Below are 17,629 nucleotides of genomic sequence, written 5' to 3' on the forward strand. Positions count from 1 at the left end.
CACCCTCACATCTGATGTTCAACTTCTCCCCACTGTGATTCGTGAATGGGTTGGATAATCAGTTAGGACATCTTCAAGCCTGCCCATAAGGATTTCACTGCTCAACAGACAACCTAGGGAAGTTGCTCATCATGTCAGGCTGGTCTGCCTCTAAGTCCAAGCCTTGCCCTGGCCCTGCATCATAGACCTGAGAAAACGGGTCTGATCTTTTTTTCCTACATGCCAGCCTCTCTTCAGATGGTTGAAGATGGCTGTCAGCTGGCTTCCCTGCCTTCATCTCAAGCTCACTCCTCTACAGAGCAAATGTCTTAGTTCTGTCAATGACTAGGCTGAGCAGCATGTAAAGATGGCAAAACCTTCAAGCAAGGACTACTTCCTGTGATGCATCCTGCTTTCTTGAATGCAAAATGCACTTATAACTAAAGAGAATATTAAGACATTTGAATTTATGGGACTTTTTATAGGCCTATAAATTTTACCATTAAGCATTGTAATGATTTTCTACCTATAAGGAAAGTGGAAAGGTCCTTATGTTTTCAATTTTTTTCAGTAACTATTTACCCTTACTGACTCTGAATTCCCTCATGTATAAAATAGTGGAAATAATAACTTTATGGGGCTATTAAAGATTATGTCTGCAAAGTGCTGAGCAGAGTGCCATCACTGCGGGGCGGGCGAGGGGGGCACTCCATGTATGGTAGAGGTGATTACAACCTGTCAATGTATCACTGTACTCCCTTCCCCTCTCCTTATGCTTCCTCCCTGTGCTCTTTGAAGGGCCAGACTCCACTGATTCCTCAACAGCCCTCCAGTCTTCTTTCTGAGGAGAGTTTACATCTGTCTCTCTTTTCTCTGAGTTTCCATCACAAAGATAGCATCAAAGTTGTCATAATCTCCAACTTCAACTCCCTTGTATGTCTTAAGTTTCCTAACTCATCTTTTGTACCACTCTTGTATCCTCTACTTCCTGCGCCCCTCTTCCTCCAAACAAACATGCAACCTGTTCTCAACCAAAAGAAAAAAGGATCCTGTTAAAATAGCTGCCAGATCAGACAAGGCCTCTGCTTAAAACCTTCCTGTGGCTTTCTACCTCAATTGGAGTAAAAGCTGAAAGCCCCTCCAAATTGTCTCAACACTCACATGACTTTGATCCATGCCACATTGCTTCTCTGACCTCCTCCCTTTCAATAACCAGTCTTGCTTTACTGTCCCCCACCCCCATGACTTCCTCACTCATCCTCAAGACTTCCAGGCAGACTCCAACCTCTGCACCCTTTGTCTAGAATGGTCTTCCCTCTATCTCCCTCAACTCTGTATGTGTCTGGAATGGTCTTTCCTCCGTCTTCCTCAAATCTGTCAAGTCTATGCTAAAATGGAATATAACAAGGGAGACCTTCCCTAACAAGGTTTCAAGGGAGACCTTGAAATTGCATACACACCACACTCAGGAAACTCTTGGTCACTTCCTAGCTTCATTTTTCTTCTCAGCATGTGTCACTTTCCTACTGTACGACTGATTTATTTTCCTTCTACTCTGTCAGCCCTCACAAGGATGTAAGTTACATGGGGACAGATATTTTTCTTAGAACAGTGCCCAATATGCGTTGTACATTCTATGTCTTCACCTAGAGTGAACTTGTGGGAAGGTGGTATGATGGGACAACTGTGGATTTTGGATTTCACATTCCCATTCTGCCACTGACTGTCCTTTCAAATAGTTATTTGAATGCTCTCAGCTTCAGTACCCTCATGTGTGAAAAAGGAGTATAATAGTAATTATTTTATAGCATTTTGATTATGATCTCTCGAGATGGTGAGGTCTTCCCAGTTGCAAGAGAAACTCACTCCCAATGTCTTCACTAACCCTTTATCTGTGGTTGTCACTCCCTCCTATTACAGGCATGCTTTCCCTGTGCAAGTGGAGATTATGATACAGACATCTCAGGGACTCATGCCATTCTGGGATAGCAGTCCCAAAAGAAAGAAAACTTCTCTAATATCTTTGCTTAAAAATCCCACAGAAGGTATCAAACAAGGGTAGCTGGGATCACATTCCCTACCCAGGGCCAACATATTTGGCCAGAAGAATGTGAGGATGTGATTGGCCAGGTCTGGGTCTTGTGCTCACCCCATAGCCAGGATGTTATGGAGGCAGCTCCATTGGGAAAATATAGAGTTAGGGAAGAGTAATTCCCAAATAAAGGCAACTTAATTTAAAAAGAAGGGATAATAGAGTGCTAATAAAACAGATGTCCCTGACAAACTGAGAATATACTAACTCATGGAATCAAAGGATGAACAACCAAACAATGAAGAGGATAGAAGGCACCTGGACCTCAAAAACAGTGGGACCCAGGAATAGAACTTGATCTCAGCACAGACTTCACCTTTATCATTTTATCTGCTGCTTTTTATTAAAATATTTTATTTATTTATTTGACATTGGGAAAAAGAGAGAATCAGAGGATGAAGGGAAAGCAGACACCATGCTGAGCAAAGAGCTCAATGCAGGACTCAGTCTCAGGACCCCGGCATCATGACCTGAGCTGAAGGCAAACACTTAATTGACCGAGCCACTGAGGTGCCCCTATTACTTATTTATGTGAGGTAACTTCTCTTTCATTCACTTAAATTTGGATTTCTTCATACATAGTGAGGTTAGTACCATTTCCACCACTGATTCATGTTCTCTTGATAAAAGGATTCATATGGGAACAGAGGATTTAAGCAATTCTGAGAAGAAGAAGACTTTGATATGTGTACTCCCCCATGTGTTCTTTCTGCCTCTTTCTTCCCTTTCCTGCGTCTTAGCCAGCATTGGTAGGTGCCAACAGAATTTATTATCCAAATCAGTTTAATTTTAAAAATCAATGGCTGTTTTACTAATAATTACGCTGAGACAAAAGGCACAAACAAACAGTAGCTCAGAAAAACTAAGAGACAGTTTTTCACTCTTTCTTTCTACCTCCCCTTAAGACCTGTTCAAATGAAAGTTTTAAATCCGTTATTTATATCTCTTCATGAATTAAAATGCTTTCTCTTTGCATGGAGCACTGGGGGTGGTGAAAAAATAATGAATACTGTTTTTCTGAAAATAAATAAATTGGAAAAAAATATCCAAAAAAAATTAAAATGCTTTCTCTCTCAAGGAAATTTTATTATTTTTTAAAAGATTTTATTTATTTATTTGACAGATAGATAGATCACAAGTAGGCAGAGAGGGGCAGAGAGAGAGAGAGAGAGAGGGAAGCCAGCTCCCCAATGAGCAGAAAGCCCAGGACCCTGAGATCATGACCTGAGCTGAAGGCAGAGGCTTAACCCACTTTGCTACCCAGGTGCCCCTCTCCCAGGGAAATTTTAAATCCCAATTTAATTTACATCAAAAAATACATAATAATAAGTAATTTTATTTTCTTTGTAAAGGAAGTAGAAGAGGTTGCTTTTTTATGTTTAATTTTATAAGGGTTTTAAAAGATACTTTATGATTCTACACCTTTAATCAAAGACATTCCTGCTGCCAGCTAAAGATGTGTGTGTGTGTGTGTGTGTGTGTGTGTGTGTGTGTGTGTATTTTGGTTTGGTTTTGGTTTGGATTTTTTTTTTCTCCATTGTGGGACCTTGATTACAGATGAATACAGGAAGATAAAGCCAACTCAATGACTGTTCGATAATAAAGATTTCCCTGATCAACTTCATACTGTGTATATAGGCTTTTTAAAAAGCTCCTCTGAATTATAATTGACATACAAAAAACTGCACAGATATAGAATCATGACCAATCTTTACTTTCCAGCTATTTTAAATAGCCTGGTTTTGAGCAATGTGACTATGATATGCCTTGGCATAGTTTTCTCCATGTTTATTGTGCTTGGTTATTGAACTTTTTGGATCTGTGTATTTACAGTTTTTAATCAAACATGGAGAATTGCCAACCATTATGTCATCAAATATGATCATCTCCCCCACTTTTTTCCCTAGGACTATAATTATACATACATTAGACCTCTTGAAGTTAACTCACTTCTCACTAATGCTTTGTTCATTTTTTCCCCCTGTATTTAATTCTGGATAGTTTTTCTCTCTCTCTCTCTCTCTCTCTCTTTCCTTTTCTTCAAATTGACTAATCTGGGTGCCTGGGCAGTTCTGTCAGTTAAGCGTCTGCCTTTAGCTCGGGTCATGATCCCTGTGTCCTGGAATCAAGTCCTGCACTGGGCTCCCTTTTCCTCAAGGAATCTGCTCTCTCCCTCCCCTTGCTCCTCTCCACTGCTCATGGTCTCCCCTCAGCCTTTGTCAAATAAATACATACAAATATTTTAAAAATGATCTTTTCTTCTGCAACATCTAATCTTCTGTTAGTCCCATCTGGTGTATTTTTCATGCCAGACATCAAAAGTTCAATTTGTATCTTTTTTATTGGTAAAAACACATATAAAATTTACCATCTTAATCATTTTTAAACGTACAGCTCTGTAGTGTTAAGTGTATTTACACTGTTGTAAAACAGATCTCTAGAACTTTTTTATCTTACAAATCTAAAACTCTATGCCCATTAAACAACAACTCCTTTTTTCCTCATGGTAACCACCATTCTATTTTCTATATTTATGTATTTGGCTACTTTAGAGAAATCATATAATGTAATCATACAGTTATTGTCCTTTTGTGACTGGCTCATTTCACTTAGCATAATATCCCCAAGGTTCATCAATGCTGTAGTATGTGGCAGGATTTCCTTTCTTTTTTAAGGCTGCATAACATTCCACTGTATGTATGTACCACATTCTGTTTATCCATTCATCTGTCGATGTGTTACCCCAAACTCTTGACTATTATGAGTAGTGCTGCCATGAACATAGACATCCAAATATTTGAGACCCTGCTTATAACTCTTTTGGATATATACCCAGAAGTGAAGTTGTTGGATGATATGGTAGTTCTGTTTTTAATTTTTTTAGGAATTGCCAGTTCACAGTTTTTTGTGCCATTTTAGAATCCCACTAACAGTACACAAGTTTTCCAACTTCTCCACATCCCTGTCAACCCTTGTTATTTTGTTTGTTTAATAGTAACCCTCCTAATGACTATGAAGTGGTATCTCTTTGTGGTTTTCATTTTTAACCCTGATGATTAATCATATCTCTTCCAGAGAATAGAAAAAGCAACATTTTCCAGCTCACATTATAAAGCTAGCATAAATATAATAATACCAAAATCTATTACTGCATCACAGAAAAAAGGAAAATTACAGATGAATCTTACAAAAAATAGATGGGAATATTCCAAACAAAATAAATTCACCATATTATAAAAAGGATAATACATCATGACTAAGTAGATTTATTCAGGAATGAAAAAATGGTTTAGCATTTGAAAATCAATGTATTTCAGCACATTGACTGAAAAAAAGACAAAGCTATATGATGATCTTGATATATGCAGCAAAACATGAATTAAAGAGACCTTTCTTATTCTGATAAAGCATATCTACATATCAACCTACAGTAAATATCATACTTATAATGAATTATTGAGACTGACAATGAAGCAAGAATACTCATAGGAATACAACTCCTATTCAAATTTTAGTGGAAGCCCTACCCAGTGTAAGGATGTAAAAAGAAGAAAAACAATGTTTAAGAATCAGAAAGGCAGAAATAAAACTTTAATTATTCCTAGATAGCATAGGTACAGAAAATCTAAAAGAATCTTCAAATTATTAAAATAGGGAATTTAGAAAGATCACTGACACAAAGTCAATCTATTTCTGTATAGCAATGACAAACAGAAAATGAAAATAAAAATAAAGCTATGTTTCACCCATAAATAGATCTAAAAATGATTAATTATTCAATATAATAATTGAAATTTTAATAAATGCTTAAGGGACAGATAATTCAGTAATTTGTATTGGGATACTTGATCATATTCCTACCTCATTCCATATATCTAAATAAGTATCAGAGATTAAGATTTATACATTAGTAGTAGATTTACCCCATTAGTAGTAGAAGACATGTGTTAAAAGTGGGGGAAATAGCCCTAGAAAAGTTCTAACTGCCAAAGACAACTTGGAAAGTTTTTCAAATTAAACATAAATGGCTAATGTATTCTCTACAATGATTTCTTGCATATCAGTAAGAAAAAGATCTCTCAAAAATAGGCAGAGGAAATGAATTAATGAATTAATATATGGAATAAAAACAAATGGTCAATAAGTACATAAAAAATTAAGCGTCAGTAGTTAAGAAAATTAAAACTAAACCAATCAAACAAAGAAAGACTGAAAAGACTGAAAAGACTAATATGGGTGGAATGTAGGAATCAGAGATTCTGACATATTGTTCATAAGTTATGGTATATCCATATAGTAAAATATACTTTTCACCAATTTAAAATATCATAGATGGACATTTGCCAGCATGAAAATATTTTTCAAAAAAAAGAAAAAAGACAATATTTTCACTATTCTGATGTGAATTTGAAAAGTACTGAAGAGTGTAAGTCATATAAAGTTGTGTGTATGAAGAATTCTGGAAGCAAATAGACCCAATGTTAATATTCATGGTTATCTCTGGGTGTTGGATTTTATTCTTTTTACTATCAGATCTTATATTTCTATAATATATAGTATTACTTCCCAATAAATTTGATGTCATTAACAAAGGAAACATTACACTGTGTTTGTAATTTCTATTAAAGATAAACATTTCTGAGGAAATTATTTCCTGCAAATATTACCCTTACCTGCGACAGTTCATTAACATGAACAGAGAACGTTGTCTGTCCCTGGCACTGATTTCACTGGGAATCACGTGAAATGCATACATTTACTTTGGATGTTTAGTTTCACTGGAATTCTTTGTGATAAGGCCACTCTCATGAACAAATGATAATATTGTTTTCTTTAGGCATATTTTCTCTTAAGCTATGGCTGTTTTGTTTTGCTGAATAATAAACTTAGTAGATAAATGCCGTCTTTGAATTTTGCTGTAGGTAGTGCTGTTAACTGAATTGTGCCCCCCCATTCATATGTTGAATTCCTAACCCCTAATATGACTATATTTGGAGTAAGGAAATATGTCAAAAATAAAATCACAAGAACAGGGCCCTGATTGATAGGATTAGTGTTCTTGTAAGAGAAGACATAGAGAACTCACTCTGTCCAACAGAGGGAGGACACAATGAGAAAGTAGACATCTATTGGCGGGGAAAAGGGCTCTCATAAGGAACCAAATCGTCAACACCTTGATCTTGGACTTCCAGCCTTCGGAACTGTGAGAGATAAATGTCTGTTATTTAAACCACCTCATCTGTGGTATTTTGTTATGGTAGCCCAAGCTAAGATAAGTGGTGAAGTATTTGCTTAGACCTGTGTTGGCTGGTTCAACAACTCTATCAGAAGAAATGGCATATTACAATAGTCTGTTTAATAAATACTGTCTATGGTGAGAAAACTACTACTGTACTTGATTACTGAAGAGGGAATTAGCATTGCCTATAGTTATTGTCAAGCCAAGCTGTTTTTCCCTCTAATAAGCTACTAACAGGAAGACAGTTGGGAGTTTCCTGGAGGGATGTTACACTCCTCCCATCACAAGTCCTTGTCTGTGGGCTTTAGGTTTAAAAGAAATTCAACCTTATTTACGTTGCCTTCCACCTCAGCCTTCCTCAATTCTATGGAGGGGAGGGTGATGTTAGGGCTTCAGGAACTAAGTTATGGGTCTTTGGAGGTTAGGCTATTGATAAGAAAGCTTCTTCCTTGTAAATCAGTAGGACATTTGTAAACTAAGGGAGACTCCTGTCCTGCAAAATTGTAATCTCTACAAGTCAACTGTTTCTTTTTCCTTTAAGGCAGCCACAAGTGCCTGAGGAATGTCACATATATCCCATTGGAGAGGGAGAGGTTGTGGGGTGTCTGCTTCTGCTTTGTCCTCAGCTAGCCTTTTGCTCCCTCATCACTTTGATTCCATCCCCTTCAGTTTTACTTTATATCCACTTTAAAGTGATGTTACGACCTCTCAGTGAGATAGTATTTGTTAAATGTGATTGGCACATGGTAAATTCTCAACAAGGTCTTAGTTCCCTTTCATGGCCACCCATTTCTCCCACCTAACCAAAAATAAAAATGCGCTGCCACCTGTATCTCAACAATAAATTGTATGGATGGTAATTAGGAGTTTGAGCATGATCTCTTCTTTTCCATTTTCTTTTCTTTATCTTTTTCTTTTTTTCATTTTATTTTTTCCACTTTAATTCTACTGCTCTAATTTTGAATATTTATATCTTCTTACATAAAATAATATTTCTACTGCAAGAACTCCTGTCCCCCCACACACCTCGCAATATTCTTGTACAAGGCTACTGGGGGATTTTTATAAAACACAGCTTTGATTCCTTCACTTTAATAATGGGAACTTTCAGCAGCCTCCTTCCTTTGATAAAAGAAATGCTAAGCCTTTAAACTGGTGTTTGAAGTACAGTTGACCGAACATGGGTTTGAACTGAGCAGGTCCACTTATATGTGGCCTTTTTTTCCACCAAATACAATACAGTAGTGTAAATGGATTTTCTTTACTTTATGATTTTTGTTAGCATTTTCCTTCCTCTAGATTATTTTATTGGAAGAATATAGAGTATAATATATATAACTTAAAAATATGTCTTAGCTGTTTATGTTATCAGTAATGCTTCTGGTGACAAGCAGGCTATTAGTTAAGTTTTGGGGAGTCAAATGTTATAAACGGATTTTCAGTTGCATGGGAGTTGGCATCCCTAACCACAACCATGTTGTTCAAGGGTAAACTGTAATATATACTTAGATCTTACCTACTTCTCAAGATTACCTCCCTAAGCTGTGGACACTCAGACAAAACATGCCTTACCTTGCCCCATTCTATTCAAGGGATTCCTCTATTTGGAATTATAATTCCCTCATGTGTTCACTTGTCAAAATATATAAAACCCTCTTTATTTTTATATTTTAAAAGATTTTATTTATTTATTTGACAGATAGATCACAAGTAGGCAGAGAGGCAGGCAGAGAAAGAGGGGAAAGCAGACTCCCCACTGAGCAGAGAGCCCAATGCAGGGCTCCATCCCAGGACCCTGAGATCATGACCTGAGCTGAAGGCAGAGGCTTAACCCACTGAGCCACCCAGGCACTTCTAAAATCCTGTTTAAATGTCAACTCTGTGGAGATTTCCCAATTGCAGGGAAGAGTTATTTGATAACTCTTTTTATGCTTCTACTAAAGGATTTATCTTACCTTCCCTATAAAATCTTCTGGAATTTAAGTTTCTTGCAAACAGAAAGAACATCAAATTCAAATTCAAATTCTTGGTATTTGTGTATCTGTCTCCTACTGAGCCCTCCATGCTGAATGTGGTGCCGGCTTAAGATTCTCTTCCCCTCAGAGATTATGCTGAGTGAAATCAGTCAAGCAGAGAGAGTCAATTATCATATGGTTTCACTCATTTGTGGAGCATAACCAATAGCATGGAGGACAAGGGGCGTTAGAGAGTAGTAGGGAATTTGGGTAAATTGGAAGGGGAGGTGAATCATGAGAGACTATGGACTCTGAAAAACAGTCTGAGGGGTTTGAAGTGGCGGGGGGGTGGGAGGTTGGGATACCAGGTGGTGGGTATTATAGAGGGCACAGCTTGCATGGAGCACTGGGTGTGGTGAAAAAATAATGAATACTGTTTTTCTGAAAATAAATAAATTGGGAGAAAAAAAAAATTCTCTTCCCCTCTCCCTCTGCCCCTACTAGCCCTCCCTCCCCAGCTTGAGTATATTCTCTCTCTTAATAATCATAATAATAGGAAAAAAATGACACCTTCTTCTACATTTCATCCTTTCCTACCTACTCAGGATTTTTTTTTTTTTTTTTTTTTACAATCTGTGATTAAAGAAAAAGAACCATAGTTCCCAATGTAACATTCCCTATATAGATCAGTATATCCCACACAGACTGTGCTATCCACCAAATCCCACCAGATCTGGTTGTCTTATTCGCCAGCACTATTTAAACTTTTCCCACCCCTCCTACCTTCCATTCTCACCCCACAATTCCAGAGGGAAGATGGAGTGTGTTGATTTGCAACAAACTGAACATGAAAGGAAATGTCACTGGAAGGGCACATGAGCTGTTAACAGAGATTTTAAGGAAATCACAAAGAAGTATGAGGGACACAAGTGAGGGATGGGGGACAATAGACGGAGGAGATTGCAATCTCAATGTCAACTAATAGTGCTTTGACTCCAAGCTTTAAAATTCATAAATTCTATCACATTTCGGCTCCTGCATTATCTTTGATGACCTTTAAATTTTAGGGTCTTGTAGGAGGAAACTGCCAATTTTGCCACATAAATGGACTTCACTTTAGATTTGAAGTCGCTGATCCTTGAGCCAGTAATATTCTGTTACTTTATAGCTTTTTTGGAAATTTTCACTACTCCTTAGATGTCAGTCTTAGATTTGACCAGACTTGACCCCTATTTCCATTGTTATAATTTAAAAACATTGTTTTAATATTGTTCATTAATACCTTTTTATCATTATCCCTTCCTGATGGTGCTTTCATTCTGTCCTTACTTTCAAGTACTTTGTGCTATGTGCTATGCCTCCCAAATACTATACTATACTATGCCTCCTAAATCTACACCAGTGGCCGGGGCCTCTCTTTGGAACTCCAGATTCATGTCGGCCAAATGCCCACTGGGCACTTCCCTTTGGATGGGCATTAGGCACCTCAAAATCCACATGTCTAAAGTATGACCCATCACCTCCTCCACCAACTTCTTTCTTCTCTGATCCCTCTATAAGAGAATCAAGAGAATCAATATACATTTCTCTGTCTCCACTTCTGACATCTAGTCAATCACTAACTCCTGCATTTCATGTCCCAAACATCTCTTGGTCTCTATGATTACCCCCTACTTGTTTAGCTCACCACCTCACCTAGGCTGTCGTGGTCTTTCCTGTGTGCTACTACAATAGGCACCTGCCTGGTTTTCAGTGTCCAGCTTCATCCTTATCTATTCTATTCTTCACCACACAAATACAATGGTCATTTGAACATGCTAAAATGATTACAAGCCCATTTAAAAATACCCAAAGTTCATAGTTCATACACATATATAAAATCTCCAAAGTTTCTCAATCACTCTTATGGACAAAGTCTTAAGTCTTTGTTCTCAGAATTCGTTAGGAAAATCATCTAGGTGGAGGCCAAGACTTCCTGGCACAACCACATAGTGTTTTATTTTTCCTTGTGGGGACAGATGTGATTAATAGCTTTGTTTTCTATAATTCTTAAGCAAAAAATGCCAAAGGCTAGACTTCATTCTGACACATATTGAATATCTACAGTAAAAGGGGTACACATGTAATGTGCAGCTAGAATATCAAAATACTCTCTGTTTAGAAAATTAAATACATTTACCTTTTATTTGTCCATAAAATTCAGCAAGAAGCTTGTCTTCTGTATCCTAAATCAGAGCAGAAAAATGTTGTGATTCAATGCCACTATGAATGTACATTATTTGCCCTGACAAAGTAATAAACAGAAACAGAACACCCTCCTCTATCCTTTCAGGGAAGGTGATCAGGTTGTCCCAGCAGGGGCTCAGCTGTAAGTGGCAAGTAAAGCTCTTCTGTGGTCTTCTAATTAAAACATGAGCTGTTCTATCTCTGGGTCTCAGTTTCTGAGGCAATTAAAAACTTCCATTTTCAAAGACAGAGCTAGGCACAACACAGTACTAGCTGAGTAATAACTGGCTTCTACACCAGTGTAGAGAATAATGACAAAGCTACAGGTGGTTGAAGAATAGGATTTATAATCTCTATAAGAAAAAAATCAATTCAGTCAGTTTTCCCACCAGACATGTGTGTCTTCGTTCTTTCAACAAAGTTGTTGCAGTTTCTCTACTTCCTTAACTTAAATATCTAGATTATACTTTTTCTTATTAAATAATTAAAGCTTTTGCCTATGAATACAAAATGTCCAAAGTTTTATTTTTAGTATCTTCTTTGTATCTTCTTTGAAACAATAGCTGGTAGTTGTTTTTGTTTGTTGATTTTTGTTTGAATCTGTGCAGTTAGATTTTAATCTAATTTTCAGACTGTATGACTTGTACAACTTCTGCTCTTTGGAGTTAATAAGAGTGTTGTGGGGCACCTGGGTGGCTCAGTCAGTTAAGTATCTGCCTTCAGCTCAGGTTATGATTCCAGGGTCCTAACATTGAGCCCCACTTCGGGCTCCCTGCTCAGTGGAGAGTCTGCTTCTCCCTCTCCCTTTCCCCCTGCCTGTGTGCGCTCTCTCTCTCCCTCTCTCTTTCTCCCTCTTATTCACTCTCACTGTCAAATAAATAAAAATCCTTAAAAAAAAAAAAAGTGTTGGGGCACCTGGATGGCTCCATTTGTAAGTGTCTGCCTTCAGCTCAGGTCATGATCCCAGGGTCTTGGGATTGAGTCCTGCATTGGGCTCCCTGCTCAGTGGGGAGTCTGCTTCTCCCTTTCCCTCTGCTCATGCTCTCTCTCAAATAAATAAGTAAATTTAAATAAATAATTAAATTTAAATAGTTTTCTATTTTTTTAAATGTGTTACTATATCCTAGTGATGAATTTCATAAATCTTCCATAAATGTTCAAAAATGAGGATAGCCTCTATATGCAGAGTATGTCGCATATTTTTACCTTATTATTTTATTATTCAAAATAGTCTTTATATATCAAGTATTTGAGTGTGCATGAGTGAATAATGTGCATTTGAATCACCTAGGCATTTTGTTAGAATGAAGATTCTGATTCAGTAGGTGTGGGCTAGGCCTGAAATTCTGCATCTCCAGCCAGTTCCAGATGAATCCCGTTCTGCAGGTCTGTGCACCTCACTTTCAGTAGCAAAGTCTTAAGCCATTGTCCACCCAGATTTTGTGACTTAGTGTACAGGCATCCTCACAGATGGAGTAGCCCAACCTGTATGCATTCCTCTCCCTTGGATTAGATCAGCACTTCCAAGTTCCCATTAAGGGTTTGTGTCTCTCATTTTCCCCATAATTCTAACTTGTAAAATATCACATTTATTTAATACTAAGATATTTCTTGACAATACAACTTTCCTCTTATCAATACAAAATTGATACCTCTGTCAGTTTTCATACTTTTTTGCCTTGCCAGCTACTCTATATGATGTTTATGAAATCATTTTGATTTCTTTTTCATTTGAATTTGCACAGTGTATGCCTAAAATGTAATAGATACTTAATATAATTAAGTTAAAATTAAATGAAGTTACTGTCATCTTTTCTTTTCTTTTATTTTTAATCCTTATCACTTTAAGAAATTCTTTTTTTAACTCATTCTACAGCTTCTTGATGAGTATCTCAAGTTTGTCCTCCAGATTATTGATAAGATGTCAGAAGAATTAATTCTATTTACTACTTCCATTTTGAGAGGATCTTTAAACTAGTGAACCTATAACTTATTGTATAAGTTTCTCATTCACTCAGATAATACTTGGATCCCAGCTTTTGCCTTAGCCCGATGGGCAAAGTACCTACTTCATGGAGGCTACCATTCATATGTTTGGAGACCAATGAAGCAATTGCTTTCTAAAATGATGATATATATTTATATAGATTTATTTTCTTTTATATTTGGGGGTGTTTCTCTCTTTCCTTAAGCTATAGTATCCTTTTATAAGCCCCATTGTAGATTTTTCTTGTTTACTTTTTCTTAAATGACATCCAGGCACTGTATTTTTCAAAAGATAGGATGAGTGGAATAGTCTTCAGTTTCCACTCTATGCACTTGAGAGCTCATTTTATAACTAAAGCTAAGGATTTAGTCTATGTGCACAGTTCCTAGGTCATTTTACATTGGCTAGCAATGCAACTTCCATTCAGTGCTCGGTTCCTACTTGAACAAAATAACATATGGGACTAGACCTCATAAACTGTTCCCACACTTTAATTCTATCCACATTTGCAACACTTTTCCTTAGGTCACTAAGCATTTCAGGATGCCATGTGATTTCTCTAGGCCCCTTTTCATATAACATGTTGTATTCATGGAAAAGCCTGGACCAGGGAAAGGAGGCAGTGACACTGTAGGATCTGGTCAGGAAGAGAAGAATAATTCTGATGGGAAAAGATAATACTTCGTAGTTCAGGAACTCGAATTTCCCAATGGTTGTTTTAGAACCCTTTCCTTCTTAAAAAAAAAAAAAAAAAGAAGAAGAAGAAGAAAGAAAAGAAAAGAAAAAGAAAAAAGGAAAAGAAAAAGAAAAAAATATATAGGAGAGAGAGAGAGAAAACAAAATAGTTTTCTATTTTCTTTGTTGTTAAATTTCCATCTGGTTCAAAGGCTGAGGTATGTGGTATGCTTCAAAGAAAATGCTTTCAATACAAATGGGAACTCTATTCTGACTATGGCCATCGAATTTCTACTGTGGACACCATTTTTGTAGTCATTGCTGATTTGGTTTTGTTGACTGGAAGTGTAGCAGACAAGCTACTTTCCTATCATGCTGAAGCAAGGGTGCGATAACGTTAGAGAACTAAGACACCTGTGGTCAGACCCCTGTGTTGGTGAGATATATTAGAAAGCACATGAAGCTCCTATTCCAGATAATTTGTCAACTCTGTGTGACCTGAATACATTGCATAATCTCAGAGAACCTTAGGTTTTATCATGTATAAAATAACTTAGACCTTAATTATCCCATCCAACCACAGAAAGTTTGTAACAAAACCTCAAAGTGCAATAGGAGTGTTTTTATTTTTCCTACAGAGTTTTAGTGTCAGAAAAGCCTTATAAAGCAGAGGTTCTCCACTTTTCAAAAGACAGAGGACCTAGAATTTAAAATGATCTTAATGGAATATTGTGTAATGTTAACATTAAATTCAGAGCAACTAATTATGCAATTCTGAGATAATAGAATAAACACATAGACAGAGGTGTCAAAAATTTAAGTTTATGGCAGGAAGAGAAAACATGTTCTTTTGCCTAAGTCTACTTCGTAACATTATTTTCATGCTCTATACGATAAACTGACACACATACTCTATTCAATTATCTATTGTTTTTAAGATTTTATTTATTTATCTTAAAGAGAGACCACAGGGAAAGGGCCAAAGAGAGAGGGAGAGAATCTCAAGCAGACTCCATGCTAAGCACAGAACCCAATGTGGGGATCAATCCCAGGACCCTGAGATCATGACCTAACCCAAAACCGCGAACCAACTGCACTAAATGGGCCCCTCCACCTATTGTTTTTAGAAGTTTTACAAACTTAAGATTAACTTTAATTGAACTTCTGTCTTTCAGACCCTTGAGAATATTTTATAGGAGGTTGCAGAATACAGCCTGCTTTTAAAGTTTTTTAACTAATTATTTCAATCGTGTGACAACATGAGTAGGAAGAAATCAGCCAACTCTGACTCAAGGGCCCAGGCACTTTGCTGAAAGAAATATTGCTCCTCTTCACAGTCGCTGAGCAGTGTTCCAAACAAATTTTAATCCTATGAGAGTAAGATTTTACATTTCTTTTTTTCTTTCTTTTTTTTTCAGGTCAGAGGTTTTAAAACAAAATTGAAATGTGTGGTCTCATTGTACCTGGAACATGGCCACATGAAACAAGAAATACTTTCTATTATATTTGGTCAGCAGTGCAAACAGGGTGAGCACGTAAAGGGAAGCCACAACTGGCTGTGTTTTTATTAGTGTATAGGTGTATCTGGGAGGGCTTGTCTCTTAAGGACCGGGAGATTTTCATTTATTTTTCATGTGGTAACTCTAAAATTATTGCAAATCATTGCAAATCACTGAAAAAGCATTGCAATGTATTCAGTGAGGACATATTAAAGGTCAGAGAGCATGATGCTTTCCAAAAGTGAAAGAAAATATCTTCCTAGAAGGAGGGTGAATGGATGTTTCTACTCAACAAACATACTCTGTAGCTTTGGTCAGAACAGGGAAATTAGAAAAACACTGGAATTTTCCATCCAGTTCCAAAGCTGGCCTGAATTACAAATGTTTGCTTTTCTATGACACCATCTCCTGCTAAGAGCTTTTTCTCAATTGACCAGAAATATCCATTTGACTGGTGGCTAAAGAAATATGGATAAGCATTTTTCCTATTCAGTTCATGACAGTTAATATAGGACTTCGAAGTAAGACAAGAAACTCAAAAGCCAAGGCTTTATAGGAAGAGAATTTTCTAAATTCCTTTCTTTCATTTGTTTAAACCTGGAGAAGACTTCGATTTCTCACACAATGTAACACCTATGTGCCTTCTGTGCATGATAGCCAGCCTTATTGCATGGTGATAGGAAGAAGATGTGATGCAGAAGAAGGCAGGGAAGTCCGTCCCTGTTACTAGGGGGCTATAGGAAGGAAAAGGGAAAGAGAGATGTGGAAAACAGTCAGATCTGAGTGTCTCAGCTTCTCTCTAGGCTTCAGCCGGGATTGGGTGTTAGGAAAGACAATAAGGTTATTTTAGATATGGTTTTAAAAACATATCTTGCATATATGAGATGCAGTATGCATAAAATTTTTTTACCTTATTACAAATGCTTGTTGAATAAATTAATGATAAGTAAATGAATGAACCAAACAATATAAGGGAGGAAAAAATAAGAGTTTAAGATAATTTATCATCTTCAACAGTAAAGTTCTCCAGAGAAATACTAAAATCTAGGCAATTTCTTTAGCACTAAGATTATGGTTTTCCCCAGTATTAGGTCCAGTAAGGATGAGCCTGAAAAAAATTGCCAGTAGATAGTAATTTCTTTTCTTTTCTTTCATGAATATTTAATATTAATAGAAATCACAAACAATTCTATTTATGATTTATGGATAGAAGCATGTTGCAGGAGCTATGAAATTCACACTTGTGGTCTTCGATGAGAGGTCTTTCATGATGGTGCTGGTGGGTAAAAAGGAGTTTTAATTTGTCGGCTATGTTTTCTTTAACAAAAAAGATCTGAAACAAATATGACATAATGTTGCTGGTTTTTAAATGACAAATGTTAACATTGATTAATTCCATAGGCTTTATTTTTTTAATTTTTGTGTTTAAATTTTTCAAAATTAAAAAGAAATCAGAGGAAAGGCACTGAATTTTCCTGGGGAAGCTTGGAAAATCTCCAAGAAAAGGTGACAGCTGGGTGTTAAAGGCAGGCTAGGAGTTGGCAGGTTTTACTGGGTGCGGGGGACTTAGGAAAAGGAGATGCAGAGTGTTCAAGGCCAGGGCATATGTGCATTTTTTTTAAGACTTATTTATTTATTGGTGGTGGGACAGAGGGAAATAATATTCAAGCAGACTCCCTACTGAGTGCAGAGGGACTTAATCCCAGGAAGCTGAGATCATGATCTGAGCCAAAACCGAGAGTCAGAGGCTTAACTGACTGAGCCACCCAGACACCCACTCTGTACCTTTTAAATGTTGGTTGAATGACTTATTTTTATCAAGATGCCCCTTCCCTGCTACCTTCCTCATCTTCATTCCAGCTCCTCTATTTCTGGGCTGGGTACATAGTAAGTAGGCTACTGTTTGAAAAGTTAAGTGTCATTTGATGATTATTTTAGCCCCAGATAATCTAATGGGGTTGGAGGAGGAATGACCCA

Source organism: Neovison vison, chromosome 11 (assembly GCF_020171115.1).
Source record: "Neovison vison isolate M4711 chromosome 11, ASM_NN_V1, whole genome shotgun sequence".
Lineage (NCBI taxonomy): Eukaryota > Metazoa > Chordata > Mammalia > Carnivora > Mustelidae > Neogale > Neogale vison.